The sequence below is a fragment of the Lytechinus pictus genome, chromosome 7 (genome assembly GCF_037042905.1).
Source record: "Lytechinus pictus isolate F3 Inbred chromosome 7, Lp3.0, whole genome shotgun sequence".
Taxonomy (NCBI): domain Eukaryota; kingdom Metazoa; phylum Echinodermata; class Echinoidea; order Temnopleuroida; family Toxopneustidae; genus Lytechinus; species Lytechinus pictus.
Genome location: NC_087251.1, coordinates 30,120,001 through 30,135,149, shown reverse-complemented (window position 1 = coordinate 30,135,149; position 15,149 = coordinate 30,120,001).

Genomic DNA, 15,149 nt, shown 5'->3' with positions numbered 1-15,149 from the left:
GGAAGGAAGGGAGGGAGGGAAAGAAAGAATTAGAAGGAAAAATAGAATAAAGAATGAAAGAAAGAATGAAAGAGAGGGAGGAAAGATTGGAGGGAGGAGAGAATGAAAAAAAAAATAATGGAAGGAGAGAAAAAACGAAAAGAAATTAAAGGTGAGGAAGGGAGAAGGAAGTAAATAAAAAGGGCAGATAAGAGAAAGAAGGAAAGAAAGAAAATTAACACACAGACTGGATCAGGAAAGAAAGGTAGGAAATATTAAAAGATAGATGGAACAAAAAAAGCAAGCAGGAAGGATAGAAGGATGAAGAATAAAAATGAAAGAGGAAAAAGTTCAAACTTTAAACAAAAGCAATCCAATCATCTAACAGAAATGATATATTTGGTGTTTTTTAGATATATATCTTTAAAATTTTGAAAAACTAAGTGGTTTAGAAATGAATAAAATTTTTGACATGTGGAATATTTCATATATACTGACCAGGATATGCATATAATTATCTGGAATGTTAAAATAAGCGAAATTTAATGCCACAACTTTTTAAATGGAATTACCATTGCTATGCTTTTCTGATCTGTGCTCTAATCAGTAAACTTGTTAGAGTTGAATTTGTTTATCCATCACACCTTCCTTTATGTAAAGGTGCATTGATGTATAAGCACATGTCGTGCAACATCCATGCTCTTCCAAATTAAATTTCATAAGAATTCAAATTATATTGTGCCCATTTTTATATACACTGTACTTAGTAGATATTTCATGGCTGAGCACACGAAGGTCCAACTTTGAAGGCTCATTAAAAGTAACAACCTTCTTGTCCTCAAACTTCTATCCAATTTTTCACCCTGAATGTGTGATTGAACAGTATGAGAGGGAGGGAAGGGAATATTTACTCAAAATTTATATAGAGAAAGTTGAAATGAGAAAGGCAAAATGGTAAAGATGCAGCCGGAGAGAAAAAAAGAAACAGACGATCAATGAGAAGAGATGGAAAGAAGAGGAAGATCAAAGAGAGAGAGAGAGAGAGGGAGAGAAAGGGGGAAAAGACGAGGAATGAGAAAAAGGTGAGGAGAGAAAGGCGAGACGAGAGGGAGATAAGAGGGCTTGATATAAGGGAGATGGGGAAATAAAAGAGAGATATAAGGGGGATATATAGAAAGGGAAGGTAAGAGAGAGAGAGATGAGAAAGAAGAGGAAAATCAGAGAGAAAGAAGCCAAAGAGAAAGGAAAAATAATAAAGAGGGAGATCGAGATGATATAAAGGGGAGAAATAAGAGAGAGAGGGGCATGAAAGTAGAAATTGAAGAAATAGAAGGGGATGGAGAAAAGGGAGGATAAGAGAGATGGACAGAAGAGGAAAATCAGAGAAAATGAGATGAGATGAATAGTTGAATGAGAAGGGAGGTTTTAAAACAAAGCTAGAGAAAAGGGACATGATTTCTAATCGTTAAAAGATTTTTTTTTTAATGCAACCAGCTTGTAGGCCTTTATTGTTCAGACAAATTGTAGGCCTACTCAGAAAGCAAATTTGTTGTTGGGCCTTTCTTTGTCATATAGTGTGCGCGTGAAAAAGGTCGAGTTTTTATGATTTCATGTCTGTATGTTTACTCCCCTTTAATACAAAAATGTGACTAAATCAACATTTTCAGTTATGAAAGTATTCAATAACATATAGTTCATGATGTAACAAAGCAAACTAAAACTTTAAACAGCACAAGGAACACTTTCTTTGCGTTCCTTTCTCCCATCTGCCTTCACGCAGCATTTGTCGACTAGCCAGTATTGACCTAGCAAAATGGCGGCGCGCTCAGTCGAGCGTGAAGTCCGATGCTCTTCGTTGCCGCACGGCTTTGTGTACGTTGGGAATAGGGACACGTATTCCACGTATCTCTAGTTCAGTGGGTCAACTCCGCTCGAATTTTGTGACCACTCTAAAAAAAAAGGTGGGGTTTTGGGAAATTTGTCGAGTTGATTTTTTTCCATTTGTTAATTGCAAATAATTTTTAATGAACAATTATTAGATCGGTTATTCTGGGTATAAATATTAAAGATATTACTTTTATTTTTAAAGAAAATATTAATAGCTTAAATAATCATGATTTTGACATTTTTCCTCATTTTGGAATATTAAGTCTATGACGAGGATACCTCATATCTCTTATTTTCTTCTGCTGAATTTCGCTGCACCACTAATAAATGCATAGACAACCACCGTAATAATCGAGGTCATTTTTCTGGCCTGGGTGCGCCGAGTCTGGGCCGGTCGCGCAGCTAGCTAGTGACGTTGATGATGCGCTGGGGCTTCAGGCGACTCGTCATAGACCTTCTAGCAACATAGACAATGACGTCCAATTTGCCTTGTCTGATTTGAAGTGCAATTGCTTCAGGGCTGATGTTTATCAACGATGATTGTTCAAGGTTAGATTTCAAATTTTTAATTTCATTCGACTTTTAAATCTATAAATCTGAAATAAAGGCGCTAAATTTCAACTTCAAGTCCGAGACTATGGACGGCGAAAAAAACCCATGCATCGGATGCATTGCATTGGCTGCGCGCTGCGCTGCAGCTGCACTGTGATGATGGGTTCAGCGAAGAGCTCAGAGAAAATAAGGTGGTCATATTCAATCCCGAAATGCTTTGCGAGTGGTCACAAAATCGTCTCGACGCAAATCACCTAATACAGCCGTCTGGTGAAATCGCTGATAACAACAATCACCGATTTGGTAATGATTTAGTTTCTAAAACTTATATTTGTAAAGTTTTAAATATCAACGTATGTTTTTAAATGTATGTATATTCTCCAACATAATTTTTTTATGTTATCTTTGATATCGTTGTAGTCATATTCTTTCATATTGTTTTCGTGATCGCTACTAATTTGTTGTTGTATTGGATCGGCGTATGATTTCGTTGGCATAAATGATAAAATATGCGCGTACCTCAGCTGCATGCGCGTATCGAGTTGACCTTCCTTAGAGCAACACGCTTGTGTGTTGCTGCCCTCAACGTTCGTTGTGACAGACCAAGTCTATATCTTTCAAGTGCATATCTAGCTAAGTCGAGTCGCGTCGAGATTATCCTGCCAGTGCAGTGCAGTCAGCATTATCATTCACGCAGCGCAGTACGCGCACCGAGGTACAGGCATAGAGATGTATACTAGTAGTTAGTATACATCTCTATGGGTACAGGTGACCGGGGAAGTTTCGGCGCGGCCAGGTCTTGGCCAACGAACGTAGAGGGCAGCAACACACAAGCGTGTTGCTCTAAGGAAGGTCAACTCCGCTCAAATTTTGTGACCACTTTAAAAAATAAGGTGGGGTTTTGGGAAATTTGTCGAGTTGATTTTTTTTCATTTGTTAATTTCAAATATTTTTTAATGAACAATTATTAGATCGGTTATTCTGGGTATAAATATTAAAAATATTACTTTTATTTTTAAAGAAAATATTTAGCTTAAATAATCATGATTTTGACATTTTTCCTCATTTTGGAATATTAAGCCAGTGACGAGGATACCTCATATCTCTTATTTTCTTCTGCTGAATTTCGCTGCACCACTAATAAATGCATAGACAACCACCGTAATAATCGAGGTCATTTTTCTGGCCTGGGTGCGCCGAGTCTGGGCCGGTCGCGCAGCTAGCTAGTGACGTTGATGATGCGCTGGGGCTTCAGGCGACTCGTCATAGATCTAGCAACTTAGACAATGACGTCTAATTTGCCTGGCCTGATTTGAAGTGTAATGGCTTCAGGGCTGATGTTTATCAACGATGATTGTTCAAGGTTAGATTTCAAATTTTAAATGTCATTTGACTTTTAAGTCTATAAATCTGAAATAAAGGCGCTGTATCCCCAAAATCCGGGTCTAAATTTCAACTCTGAGTCCGAGACCATAGCATGGACGGCGAAAAAACAACCCATGCATCGGATGCATTGCATGCGCATTGGCTGCGCGCTGCGCTGCAGCTGCACTGTGATGATGGGTTCAGCGAAGAGCTCAGAGAAAATAAGGTGGTTATATTCAATCCCGAAATGTTTTGCGAGTGGTCACAAAATCGTCTCGACGCAAATCACCTAATACAGCCGTCTGGTGAAATCGCTGATAACAACAATCACCGATTTGGTAATGATTTTAGTTTCCTGAAACTTATATTTGTAAAGTTTTAAATATCAAAGTATGTTTTTATATGTATGTATATTCCTCAACATATTTTTTAAGTTATCTTTGATATTGTTGTAGTCATATTCTTACATATTCGTTTTTTGATCGCTACTAATTTGTTGTTGTATTGGATCGGCATTTGATTTCGTTGGCATGAACAATAAAATACGCGCGCAGCTCAGCTGCATGCGCGTATCGAGTTGACCTTCCTTATAGCAACACGTTTGTGTGTTGCTGCCCTCTACGTTCGTTGGTCTTGGCTCTGGCGTTAGCTTGTGTAGATTTGGTAGGGGCAGCAAAATTAAGCAGAAGAACGGTAACACAAATATCATCAGTCTATGTATTTTTATTGCTATGTAAACTACAAGAATCATGATTACCTTTTGTCTTACAATTTTAAAAAAATACAAATATGCTAAATTAATATTATTTAACATATTTTCTTGGAGGTTTTATTATCAATAAAAAATAGTAAAATTGAACAAACGAAAAAAAAATCAACTCTACAATCTTCCAAAAAAGTGCTCTGGGAGAAAATGGTCACAAAATCTGAGCGAAGTGGACCTTCCTAAAAGCAACACTGCCGTCAGAGTTCAAGGCCCTATATAAACATTTATACAACACATGGATAGATCCTTGACAGCTGATTGGATGAAAGCGTTTCACATGACATTCAGAGGAATCTGCTATAGCACGCTAAGATATGCTAGCCGTGCTATAGTCGACTATTGCACGCTCGTGCTATAGTCGACTATAGCACGCTGAAGTAAATGAGCCAGCACTGCACAAGATCCCTGGGCACACTGAACCCATGGACATGCCCCGTACACGTTAAGTGAATTAGCGGTATACGCGCATATACGTAATCACGTTTTCGTATCTCTGACCATGCATGCTCTGACCGATGTACGTAGCACTGCGCATACACGTTGCTAAGCTGAACACAATGCGCGTACGTACGTTGCTAAGCAAATTATTCCCAGGGTACGGCTGCGTACCTTATGGATTTCCTTCTGGATTTTATGGAATTCGTTCACAAATTGGACTTCATGGATCTATAACTTTATGGATCTATGTTGAAAGTATACTTGACTCTCCTGGGATTACTGAAGTAAATCTACTGACGCACAAAAGACAACATTGTATGCAAAATAAGACCTAACGCGCGTTAGTCATAGACTAGACCTATAGATCTAGCCTATCTAGATCTAGTCTAAACTGTAAGCTATCGGTGTTGTATAAAACAAATATTCAATTTTGTATTCGTGCGACGTTCCGAATATTACATTCGTTGCAAGTTGAGACAGTCTATTCAACTCCGCTTCGCGTCGTTGAATTGACTGTTTCAACTTGCAAACTCATGCCATATTCGGAACGATCGCACTCATCAACATTGAATATTTGTATAATATATATAGGGCCTTGTCAGAGTTGTGTTGCTGCCCTCTACGTTCATTGGCTGCTACCCTGTTTGGCGTTCAACGATTAAAGGGATAGATAGAGCCTCGTCGATCTGGCGCTGCACAGCGGCTGCCGGGCCCACGATCAATTGGGCAAAGCAAATTTTTGGAGTATTTCATTTAATGTCTATTTCGAACAATAAAATATGGATTTATCATTTTTTCATCATGAATATACTTCATATGTTATCAGGTGTGGTCATTTTAATAATCCGATCTGGGCTTTCTATGGCTACACCCAAGAACAGCACTGTTTTTTTTGCAACAATGCATCTCGTACTTTTTTGTATACTCTTAAATGGCAAACGTCTATTCAATTCCCTTTTTAAAATTATGGACGTAATTTTAAATTACACTGATAATGGGGGAGAAGAACCTGTCAAACACCGGTTGAGTCAATGGTTTATGCAGATTTCCTGTATAAATTACGCTTAATTTAGCGCGCATCGGGCGCGTGTATTAAACATGTCCAATGCTGATGCGCGCTTTTGTCACAGTGCGCCAAATTGACGCCTGTTACCATGGTTAGATACGCTATTTCATTCATGAGTCCACTGTTTGAAGAGTGGACTCGTACTCATGCATAAAAACAGTGGACTCATGAATAAAATAGCGTGGATAACCACGGCAACAGGCGTCAATTTGGCACACTGTAACAAAAGCGCGCATCAGCATTGGACATTTTTTAATATACGCGGTAAAATAAGCGTAATTTATACAGGAAATCTGCATAAACCATGGACTCAACCGGGGGTTTTCAAAACCACCTTTGTGAATTCGGGCCCTTTTGTTTTAATAAAATAAAACGTAGAAACAAATATGCGTGTCTTGTACACCGTTATACATTTGCAATCAAATTTTCCCATTTTTCGACTGATAAGGAAAGATCGAGGAAGAGTGTAAAAAATGAGGATTACAGTCAAAACATTATTAACGTATATACAGTATTCACATAGTCAGAATTAACTCTTTTTTACGCAATATAGAAACCAAAAAAGCCTACACAAGAAGTGCCGTTTCAAGTGCCCGTCAGGATTTTGTAAATATCTATTAAGCCCCTTCTAAAAATAATTTTTAAAATAGGAATCGTTTTTTTTTTCAATGTTAGTTTCACTTTAGATAATTTCTTGACCTGTTTTTATTATTATTGGTGTGCAAATTCATAAATAATATAGATTCGTTAGATATAAACTTCTTTTACACAATCCATAAATATCTTCTGCAATAGAATTGCCATTGAGCATGATGAAAGCGTCCGTCAGGGTTTCGTGAACAACTTTTGTGCCCCGTCGAAAAAGGAAAAATAAAATCTGAATTTTATTAGTTTCATTTTGATTTTGGCTTATTTACTTTCAGATTTAAGTTCCAAACGACTAATTTATCAATAACATGGCGTGCGCAAGCACGAATAATTTGATATCCTTTGGATCACTATTCATAGTAAATTCTAAATGAACCGTTTCATTTGAATGAACTGCTTTGACACCTGAAACGGAGAAAATAACCTCTTCCCATTGTATCCATGAACAAAGTTAATTCAATAATAACACCTTTCATTTTTGGGGCTAAGGTTGTCTGTTTAGAGATTTTTGGTGCATATCGAATGGCATATTGGTATCTTTATTAGAGTTTTTTTGCTTTTCTTATTCTCGAAAATGATTTAACTGCAGGAATACACGATCGTCATTATTTCAAAATAAATTTTCCCACACTTTTTCCATGAGGCATTATATCAATGAAATAGTTTAGCAAAAACCTTTAAGAGAAAATTTCTTATTATCGAAAAACATTTCCAAGTCGAATATTGTTGTTTGTTGTTTTTGACAGTCGCGTAACAGGCGGGGGGGGGCAGGGGAGCAAGGTGCCCCCCTGGCGGATTTCACTGGGGGAAAAGGGAAAAGGGAGGGAGAAAGAAAGGGAAAGGGGAAGGAAAGGGGAAAAAGAAAGGAGGAAAAGGAAAGGAAAAAGGGTGCACTTAAAAAAAAAGACTTTATTTGCATGTGCTCAGATGTTACTGGATGAAAGTTCATGGTTGATATTATGCCGCCATGTCGACTGCTTCAAAGACTTTGTAAAAGGGGGCGTACTTTATTCACTTATGACAATTTCAAAAAATTATTTTTTCCCTCTATGAACGTTATGTCCCACCTTCCTCTAATATGGTTAATTTCATTTTCAATATGAAAGATTTTTTCTTTCCATATCACTGATCTAAAGAAAAATATTTCATTTGTCTGTGCATACCACGAATAGCATCAGAACACGTTTGGACCTAAAATCGAAACAAAATTATTCAAGGTTGGGGGTATTCTTTCTAACAATTGTACATAGAGGTTGTTTACAAAACCCCTAATATATGTAAAGGTGCTCTTCCAGCATCGCGTTCTACATGCATTGTTGGAACTGCGTTTCAAAAAAAGTTTTATGTTGGTTGATTGATTGATTTTATTCGTCAAGAATATCACAAGATATGAAATACAATAAACAGAAAGAAAACCTTGACGGGATAAAGCTCCTATTATAGTATAAAGACATAAAGGCCAAGAGCATTAGGCCAAAATAGGCTTAAGAAAGGAAATTTCAGGTAAAAAGCTGGGTTCTTTTCAGGATACGTCCAAGAATCTGTCTAGAATAACAAACTAAAAGTCCTCATTTATATCCTCCTTGAGGATTTTTGCTATCCAAGATGGCGTGCAGAATGGTCGCCATTCACAGAAAATGGACATAACTCACTCATTATCCACATTAGACATCAATTGCTGTGAATATTGCATGGGTTAAAGGGGTATAATTTTCTAATGATACATGTTAGAGTGAACATAGGCAGACCAGGGTACCTAAAGATCCAAGATGGCGTCCAAAATGGCTGCCAAAGCCTAAAAATCCAAATTACATCTATTACTTTCTTTAATATCTTTGATTTTGGTTTCTATTCAATGATTTTAAGGGTCAAGTATTACATTGTGACAAGCTACAAGGACAGCCAGTAGTCAAGTATGTCCAAAAATCCAAGCTGACTTCCAAAAAAAGGTGTCTAAAATGGATGCTATTACCTACAAGTGGACATAGTTCATTTGATATCATTTTGCCTGGCAGATAACATTTTGGTGTCTATATGGTCTCAAGGGTCAAATAATACATTAGGACGAGTTTAAAGGAATTTCAGTGGTCCGGTATGTCCAAAAATCCAAGATGGCTTCAAAAACTGGAGTCTAAACCATAAACTTTCATCCAGCAACATCTGAGCACATCCAAATAAAGTCTTTTAATGTGCACCCTCATGATCTAGGAAAAGGGGATGATTATAGTTGCTGTAGCAATTAAACGTGCTTTAAGATCAGTTACATTGTTTGTGGTAAATGAGTAACCTCAATTATATGGTTCAGGTGTATTGTTTGCAGGTCGTCATAAATAACATGTCAATTTTTTATAACGCAGTTACTATGTGCATATACTCAACTGCGCTTTGATACTTGGTGTCATATTATTATCCCGGCTGTAGCTGAGCCGCCATATTAATAGGTGCTAAAGCGTTCAAGGAAAAATCCTACCGGGTACCCATTCACCTCACCTGGGTCGATTGCAGCACAATGTGGATAAATTTCTTGCCGAAGGAAATTACGCCATGGCTGGAATTCGTACCCACGACCCTCTGTTTCAAAGTCCGGAGACTAATCCACAACGCTCCACATAAAGATTATAAAGAACTGCAAGCGGAAAACGACAAGACAGATATGGGATAAAGAGGCAATGAAGATTGCCGCCAAAGTGTTGGGGCAAAATAGATTTTTCTTTTAGAAAAAATAATTCGAGTTTCACTGAAATTTACAACTGGAAATTCATGAAATGTCCTAGATATATAAAAGTACAAACAGTATTCATCTAAAATTGTCAGTGTCATTGTACATGTATTGTGTCGTTGATGACGTCATAAATTCAAGTTTGAAATCAATTATTCCATTATGCCACACCTTCCCCTAATTGTTTTAACAGATTTGATTTTTTTTAATACTCGACACTGTTCTATTTTCATTTTGAAATAGTTTTTTTTTAATAAGTAAAACGAAGAAACCAATAAGCGTGCCTTATTAACGTTATACATTTTCAATTATTTTTTTTTCGACTAACAAAACTAAAATCTAGGAAGAGTTTCGGAAATAAGATTTACAGTTAAAAACCCTTTAACGTATATGCAATGTCTACATAGAATTAACTTATTTTCACGCAATATAGAAAAGAAAATGCATACAAAATAAATGTTGTTTCAGTCGCTCGTCAGGATTTCAGAAGAGACTATTAGGTTACTCCCCTTCAAAAATCATTTCTGAAATATAATAATTTTCATTTTGATTTCAGTTTAAGTTTCACTATATATTATTATTGAGTCTTGGTGTGAAAAATTATAAGTGATAAAGATTCGTTAGATTTAAGCTTTTTTATACACAATACATTAATATTTCCTGCAAGAGGAATGCCATTGAACATGCTGAAAGCGGCTGTCAGGATTTCGTAAACAACTTTTTGTGTCCCGTCCAAAAAAGAAAAAAAAATCTTGATTTTATTAGTTTCATTTTGATTTTGGCTTATTTACTTTCAGATTTCAGTTCCAAACGACAAATTTATCAATAACATGGCGTGTCCAAGCACGAATAATTTGATATCCTTTGGATCACTATTCATAGTAAATTCTATATGAACCGTTTCATTTGAATGAACTGCTTTGACACCTGAAACGGAGAGAATAACAGGGACCTGGGAACGATTTTTTCAGTGGGGGTGCTGAATTCTCTCCTCAAAGGTTGGGGGGCACAATTGAGTTTTCCATAATTAGACACACACACCCTCACACACCCAAACACACACACACACATATATATATATATATATATATATATTTATATATATATATATATATATATATATGGCGGCTTGTAATTGTTCAAAACCCACCTTCACCCGACAAAGGAAATTATAATTGGTATAGTGTCGAAAATCTTATTATCTGTCGGTCAATCGGATCGGGGTCGCCCTAGCCACTAACCCGTCTCTGTGGTCTAGTGGTTAAGGCACCGGCGTTCAAAGCTGGGGGCCTGGGTTCGATTCCCGGCAGAGACATTTTTTGGCATCACCAATTTTTCCAAAGGGTAGATATAGCTCCGGGGAACCTTGGTTTAAGCTACGCCTACCATTGTTCTCTTCATCCATTTCTTTCACACTATATATATACATATATATATGACAGTCACTTCTTAGCTTTCTTGTTATAAAAGAACATAGATATATAATTAGACAACTCGAGCGCGAAGCGCGAGCTATTTTTTTTTTTTTTTGGGGGGGGGGGGATTTCATGTATTTTGTCCTGAAAATTTGACATTTTGAACAATGTTTGTGCATGGTCCTGAACAAGATGCGCATGTAACAAATAATAACTGCGAACGTGATCAGCGCGAGCAGATATTTTTTATATACGCTCTGGCCTCATCGAAAGGGACGTGTTATAAGGACTGTTTGCAGTTACCCATTAAGACGATACATATATCAACAATCAAATAATGCGAGCGCGAAGCGCGAACTGAAAATTTGACATTCCGACCTAAATACTGGACATTCTAAGCACTTTTTGTAATCATGAACAGGATAGGTATATAACTATATAATTGATGCGAGCGGAAACAAAATTGAAATTTCAGACCTATAAACGGGACATTCTATTCATGTTTTGTAAATCAAGAAAATGATGGGTAATTGGATATATTCTTAGATTAATAATGTGAGCGCGAAGCGCGAGCAGATTTTTTTGATATTCTGATCTGGAACTCCGCACTGAATGTAATATGGTTTGAACAGATAAATAAAAAATCAGACGAACATAAGAATAAAGATTTGATCAAAATCCGCCAAGGAATATCAAAGTTATTGCATTTTAAAGATTAGCATTATTCCGGTGAAAGTTTTAAGCATGTCTTCATTAATATTCAATGAGCAAACTAATGATGTCATATCCCCACTTGTTCTCTTGTATTTTATTATATAGAATTAGGTTTATTCAATATTTTCCCTTAAAGAACCAAAAACAGTTGAATTGACAACTGATTTAGTCCATCCATTAGATATTCTTTGCTGCAACTTATTTCATTATAAGGGAGACATATCATTCACACTGGTATGATAAAAATGAAAAAAAATAGAAACAGGATAGTGGGGATGTGACATCTTCAACCCACATGGGTGGAAATACCAGAGGGGACAGGAGGACGTGTCCCCCCTACCAAAAATAGTAGGGGGACACAATATCAAATGTATCAAATCAAACTATTTTTGGCCTTTCATGATGGAGAAAAATACATCACTTCACAACCGAAATAATACATGTATTTTGGACTATGACTTTACATTTTGGCTGAAAACCTTTTTTTTTTTTTTTTTTTTTTTTTTGGGGGGGGGGCTTGTCAAATTTTGTTAGGGTTAAAATGACCTTACATTTAGGGTGAGAACCTTTTTTTTGCTTGTCAAATTTTCCAGGCCCTGGTCTCCCTACCTTTGGGGACAGATTTCCTCCCATGTCAACCCACCTATTAAATATTCATGACGACATGCATATCACCATTTTCATAAAATATTGCTAAACTTTAGAATTAAATAACTATTTGTTATCAGATTTTCATAAAATTTATTTATTTTGATAAAATATATTTGATATAAATATTTTCAGCCCGAAGTACCCCCCAAAACAAGCTGCGTATCTGAATAAACATGCGTCCGCGTGTTTACAGTTAGACCTACCGTGTTTACACTTGATCGGCTTTTGGTTCAGAACCAAAAGCCGATGCAAAAACCTGAAATGATACGCACACCAACAATATACTGTACGTAGACAACGCTGGATCAGTGGCTTTTGGTTTGCGTTTACACGTTGTTACAGCTCGCGGTTCAGAACCGCGAGCCGATGCAAAAACCTGAAATGATACGCACACCAACAATATACTGTACGTAGACAACGCTGGATCAGTGGCTTTTGGTTTGCGTTTACACGTTGTTACAGCTCGCGGTTCAGAACCGCGAGCCGATGCAAAAACCTGAAATGATACGCACACCAACAATATACTGTACGTAGACAACGCTGGATCAGTGCGCTTTGCCGGTGCAGAATCGGCTTTGTTTACAAGTAGTAAAAAAGCCGATTCTGCATCGGCTCGCGGTTTAGAACCTTCTACTTTGGTGGTGCAAATTGCCGGTTCTGAACCGCGAGCCGATGCAAGTTAATCGCGTTTATACGCTATGAAAAAGCCGATGCTACATCGGCTCGCGGTTCAGAACCGCGAGCCGATTCAAAAGCCGATTAAGTGTAAACACGGTATATCTGGGCATTCTAAATACATTTTTTAATTATAAAAATCAATAATGCGAGAGCGAAGCGCGAGCAGAAAATATTTGATATTCCGATCTGAAAAAGGGTTAATTTAAACACTATTTTAAGTACTGTGTCGGAAAATTCTGAAGGGGGGGGGGTCTACAAAATATCGTTTTGTAATTTTCATTACATGTCTGTCATTTATCATACCTACCACTAGCTTTCCAGGAGGTGCTGCCTATGGAAAATAACACATGCAGCACCCCCAAATTGGGGGGGGGGGGGTGCTTCATCCCCAGCACCCCCGCTTCCCAGGGCCATGGGGCAGAGCGAAAAAGACTGTGAAATTTGATTTCTATTGTCTGACTTGAACTTGTTTGTACAAAACACGGGCGGTCGGGCGCGCGTACACTAGTCTTGATTCGACATAAAACCTGGAAGTTTCAAGTACAACCACTGCCATATCCCATATGTCCCTCCCTGCTATCGAGTAGTGGTTATCACGTATCGCGCGCGACCACGTCTGTATCGGAGTGCCGGAGCTCGATTGAGTCGCGTTTTAGGATCCAGGAGGGATGTTATTGGAATATGTGAAAGACTATGTAAATGATTTGCAATTGTCGGATGTGATAATTATGTCCATTATAACATATTTTAAAAAATACATGGAGGAACCTGATTTCGAGGGGGGTGCTGCCTATGAAAAATAATACACGCAGCACCCCCAGGAAAATTTTGGGGGGTGCTTCAGCACCCCCACTTCCCATGTCCATGGAGAATAACCTCTTCCCATCCATTGTATCCATGAAAAAAGTTAATTACTTAATTCAATAACATCTTTCATTTTAGGGGCTAAGGTTGTCTGTTTAGAGATAACTATTTTGGTGCATATCGAATGGCATATAGGTATCTTTATTAGTGTTTTTTGCTTTTTTTATTTTCGAAAATGATTTAACTGCAGGAATACACTATCATTATTTCAATATAAACTTCCCACAATAAATTCTATATCCTTTTCATTTTTTTTCATGGGGCATTATATCAATGAAATAGTTTAGCAAAAACCTTTATCGAAAAGCATTTCCAAGTCAAATATTGTTGTTTGTCGTTTTTAGATATGAAGGCGCTATTCGATCTCTCCAGATTGTACGCGCCAATTACTTTCGTTTGTCTGTTAGTAGAACTCCAGCTAAGAAAGTCCATGTGACGTCGAACAATTTGGTGACGAATATCTGAATTCAGGCAAGGTTTCCCAAAACGAACGAAGGGGGCAGCAGCACCAGGAGCTGTCGTGTAGACGCCTTCGGTGTCAGTTGGTTGCCTCTTACAACATGTACAATCTATCCACCCCGAAATCACGGCCGTCAGCGCAAAGGATTATCATTTATGTTTCGGGGGGCTGGGGACATCTATAGTTGCGCCCCCAACGCAACAGATAATCTTCTGCGCTGACGGTCATGCCCAAAATAACAAATGTCTTAAAAAATACATTGATAGTAGTGGTATCATATTTTTTTAAGAACTAAAGACTTTTCATTTCCCTTATTTCATTTCTTTCAAACGTTTATTTAAAAAAATGCCTTCCTTTTACAGGCCTAATTTCCCCCCGAACAATGCCAACGTGAAATCAATTTCTGCATAATTAAAGGGGTACTCTGGGCTGAAAACCTCTATATCTAAATAAATAGAGTAAAATTCACAAAGCAAAGTGCTGAAAATTTCATTTAAATTGGATAACAAATAATGAAGTTATTGAATTTTATAATTTGGCAATATTTTGTGAAATTAGTTTATGCACGTCATCATGAATATTCTTTAGGTGGGCTAATAATGTCAAATTTCCATTTTCCTTTATCTTCCGTTATTATATGAAATCATAATTTTTTCATTTCATCATACACGTGTGAATAATGTGTTTCCTTTTTAATGAAATAAGTTGCAGCAAAGAATATCTAATGCCCTAAATCAGTTGTCAATCCAATTTTTTCAGTTCTTGGTAGATTTTTTTTAATAAACCCAATTCATACAATAAAATAAAAAAGAACAAGTGGGGATATGACATCATCAAGTTGCTCATTGAATATTCACGAAGACATGCCTATAACTGTTTCATCGGAATAATGCAAATCTTTAAAATGTCATAACTTTGTCATTCCTTGTCCGATTTTGATCAGATTT